At 43.5% G+C, this 4,381-nt stretch overlaps 1 long non-coding RNA gene across 2 annotated transcripts; it reads left to right on the top strand.

Annotated features, from left to right (window-relative positions):
- The first annotated feature begins 834 nt into the window (after positions 1-834).
- LOC136545217 (uncharacterized) lies at positions 835-4,001 on the top strand. 2 transcript variants are annotated; one of them, XR_010780958.1, is made up of 5 exons: positions 835-1,454; positions 1,535-1,671; positions 2,463-2,586; positions 3,102-3,178; positions 3,675-4,001. It is a non-coding gene; the product is annotated as an uncharacterized lncRNA (long non-coding RNA). The 2 variants fall into 2 exon arrangements; XR_010780957.1 differs by having other exon boundaries at positions 835-1,671.
- Positions 4,002-4,381: the final 380 nt, after the last annotated feature.

Genomic DNA, 4,381 nt, shown 5'->3' with positions numbered 1-4,381 from the left:
GCCTTTTGCCACCTAGCTATCAATATGCCGTGAATAACCGAGTATAAGTCAGACACACCTACCTGACATATACATGTAACATAGCACGTGACACGTGATAAATAAAATTAAGCCGCATGACAGGTCAACAATAATTGACTGTGAGACATTATTACCATAGCCTATTAATAGATTCCTATTTTACGATCGTCGACTCCAGAAAATGGCATACAAGAGCCAACTCCTTGTATTCTTCACTTCCCTATATTAACAGGGCCTATAGAAGTAGAACCCCACCAAGTGAAAGTTCCTCTATATTATGGCTACTCGTGTGTGAGTAGCACCGGTAGCAAGATGAGCTGAGTTACTTATTGATGAGAATGAGACAGGCGCTGCCTAACTTCGCTTTAGCACCAAAGGCTTTATTATTAGGCAATTTACAGGCCGGAACATAATTATTTGAGATGGAACAAAGCTTCCTTCATCTAAACATTGGTTTACTATTACCTCTTGCAGAAGGTTGCATGGAAGCAATATTTGGCAATTGGCATATGCCCCAATACAACCAAGTGAATACAATTCAAATGCAATAATCTATCTAATCACCGTTACACCAACAGCCTTTGAGATATAGGGTCTGTTTGGGACAGCTCCACCAAACCAAAAAGTGGATCTAGATCTGGAATTCACCTAGATCCATCATGGAGCAGCTCCACTAGTGGAGCTGTCAGAGCTGGAGGTGTTTGGGACAGATCCACCATCATCTCTATTTCACTTCCACGTGGGTCCCACACGTCAGCACTTCATCCCCTCGGTCTTCATCTTCCTACCGATTGGATCAGATCAGAGCAGAGCATCGGTGGGGAGTGGGGAGCGGCGCACGGCCGGCCTTGAGCGGCGCGCGGCCGGCCAGTGGGCGGCGTGCGGCCGTCCTGCCACAGGAGGACGTGGCGGCGGCCATGGCTGCCCTCGAGCATCGGGGTTGCGAGACGGAGCAGCGACCTCGGGCGGGGAGGGGGCGGGCGGACGCGGCCTCGACGAGGCAGGTGGGCGGCCTCCGGAGCTCGCGCGTCCGGCCATGGTGAGCGGCGCGGCGCCACCGGAGGGCTCGCGGCCGGCATTGGGCGGAGGTCGCGACCATCGCAGAGCTCGCGGGCGGCCATGGCGTGCGGCCTGGGGAGCTCGCGGGCGGGGTTCCGGCGCGGCCTGGGGAGCTCGGCCTCCGGAGCTCGCGGCCAGCCATGGCGGGCACCCTGGGGAGCTCGCGGGTAGGGCTCCAGCACGACTTGGGAGCTCGGCCTCCGGAGCTCGCTGCCGGCCATGGCGTGCGGCCTGGGGAGCTCACAGGCGGGTCTCGGGCGAGCTGTGGCTGGGGCTCCGGCGCGGCGAGGTGTGGGGATGCGGGAGAGATGGGGCGCTGGCGACGGTGAATGTGAAAAACAGAATGAATCGAATCGTTTTTTTTTTTTCCAGCGGTGGGTAATTTTCTCTAACTCTATTAAAGTTATATCTGGTGGAGCACCCCTCAAGGAGATTCACCAATCTGGTAGTGTAGATCCATTGGCGGAGCTAGAAGTGTTTGGCAAACTTTTTTAGATCTGGATCTGAATTTGGTGGATCTAGAGCCGGTGGAGCTATCCCAGACAGGCCCATAACACCGTTCTCCCATCAGTCCTCACCTTTTTTTTCAAGGTTAGTGCTAGAGATGGAAACCATATAAAAAGCAAAATGTAGGAGACATGAGAGTTCATTATTAACGATGACACTGACCAAACTTGCATTATGAATACTAGGGTTGGGAGGCATGGGATCGCTACTAGCTGGGAGTTGGAATATTTATATAGTACCGATATAATTGGATGAATATTTATATCAAAACACTATCCATGCATGTCTGGCTCCTAAAAAATATCTATCCGCTCTGTATCCACCCATATATGATATGTTTGCATCTTACCAACTAATATAGATGTACACAAAATTTAGTATTATTAACCATGTGATTCTTTATCAATAATCACCTACCCTCTGAGTCTAGGGGGTTCTTTTCATGGAGCACTGGCATATATTAAAGTCAAATTAAACCCTATACACATATTGTCGTATTGATTTCCTGTCTAATTTGGTAGCAAATGATTTTTGCCATGATTTGCTTGTGGCGTGAAAGAACAAATGCTTGTTTGATTTGTTAGTCTGTTTTTGCAAGACAGCAGCTAAAGGACAATTTCCATGATCTGTCCGAACTTGTTTGATTTATTTATAGTTGTAATTAGGAGACACATAGTGTATTTAAATAAAAAAAAATACAGTCCTGAAGGACTTAATTTCTCTGAATAAGCTTGTTAGATTTACATCAAAAGAAAAACATGGGATGCTATGTTCATTAAATATTTAAATAGAGTGTTCCTTCATTAGCTTGTATCATTTATTAACAGAGTGTTCCTTCAAGAACTCAACGTTACATGCATACTCTGATTTTGCAGTTTTGCTAGACAGCAGAATGTTCTCTAGTCAATGTATGTGAGCAGGACAAGTTAGAGGAAATTGGAGCCAACATCTACCAAAGGAAAAGTTCAGAACAAAAAAAGTTGGATTCCTCTACCAAAGGTGAAGATGCCACTTTTTTGTGCAATTGTTTTTCTTATTCCTGTCATTGCATACATCCCCTGATTGCTAGAAATATTGCCACTGAAAAAGTGTTTGGTTCAGAAATTTTTGGTGTGCTGCTGAGATGATTCATAAAAAATATTGACATCTGTTGCCTTGTCTTCCGTTGCCTTGTCTGTTCATTCTATTCTTGGTTCAGCTAGCGCTATGATTTTGCTTGTTTAGACATTAATGAAACTTGACTTCACTTCTGCAGAATTGATGCGCCTATTTTCTTATAATTTGTCTATCCAATTTATATGTTTTCCTTTGACAATTTTGCTGCTGCATTATTATTGTTGCAGCCATTGTGTTGCACAGTTTCAAAACAATGTATGCTCAACTGGTAATAATTTATTCTAGAAGTGTTTGAATCAAAATTGGTACAGATTTATTCGCCCTCCTTGATATGTGTTACTCCTGTCAATCTTAATTTTATACGATTATTATTATGCTTGCAACTGGCCGTGAAGCAGCCTGCCAATTATAGCGAGCAGTCAGCCAACAGCAGCAGTGCGGTTCCAGGGTCCCTGATCTGAATGATATGGATCTGGTAAGATGGTTTAACTCTCTGATCTTAATGATTTTCCATCCCAGGTTATATGTATCATGCATCTTTGTAGTGGTATGCTATTATTTCTTTGATCTAAAGTAATGCACTGAATTTATACATGGTGTCTGTTTTTTGTCCACTGGATGCAATGCAACAAAGTACTACAGAGAGGCATGTTACACTCAGTATTAGAATTTGGTTAAATACTTACATCAAGAACTATTGCAATATAAATGGCTATGGCATTAGGGCCGCAGCATAACTATCATATATAGTCATAATGCAAGAAAGTTAATTTCCTGAATTTTGATGTCCTGTTATATTTTTTGCAAAGTAATGTCTGTCAGCTTGTAGCCTCATATATATAGTCATAATACTGCACCATTTGTGTGAAGTAACTGATTGGCTTTTGGTTTATGTACATATGAATGATTTACCAATAATTGAGAATGTACTTTTCAACCATTAACTTTTTTTGTGTTATATCACCTTGTAGGATACCCTAGTCATCCCATGCATATTCGAAGTGGCGCTTATGGTTCTCAATGCAGAAATTGCCACGAAGACCACTAATTTGTAATGAGCCGATGAAGGTAGCTACTTACAGCAAACTGCTTCTGGGAAGGCTCTCCTTTTGTAAGCTGTAATATGTGATCTAGATAGTGCAAAGGACTCCTTTTGTGTAGTCTGACATGCTCCTGCAAACTCAAATATTTTCTAGACTTTCTTTGTAGTCGACTCAGGAACTAATATAAATGTGATGTAAACCTACTAGCTGGACATGTTTTTAAAGTGCTGGACATGATCAGTCAATGGCATTTGAATTTAGAAGGCTTATAAAAAAGCGATCAATTACATGTTTATTTAGTGCATATATTTTGACTTCTGGGTGGATGTATAAATGGTGGTGGTGTGTAAAATTGTATTCTGATTCTGATAGGCATATGTTCCTGTACACATGGAATTCCTGCCGGCTTCTTTTCGTCAGGAAAGCGTAAAGCAACTCCTGTTGGGATTATTCCCTGACGGCAGTTCCTGACGGTTCATGTGACATGAACCTGGTTTGATGGGTCAGTCCTAAGCCGTCATGAACTGCTGTCAGGAACCTGAGCCTGTTCGGTTGGCTGGTTCGTATCGTTGCTTGTTCATGAAGAAGTACTGCTGGCTGGTTTGTGTGAGAGAAAAATACTGTTCCAGCTGGAA

This window comes from Miscanthus floridulus, chromosome 3, assembly GCF_019320115.1.
Source record: "Miscanthus floridulus cultivar M001 chromosome 3, ASM1932011v1, whole genome shotgun sequence".
In the NCBI taxonomy this organism is placed as follows: Eukaryota; Viridiplantae; Streptophyta; class Magnoliopsida; order Poales; family Poaceae; genus Miscanthus; species Miscanthus floridulus.
Note: the sequence above shows the minus strand (reverse complement) of the source record. Positions and strands in the feature narration are given on the sequence as shown.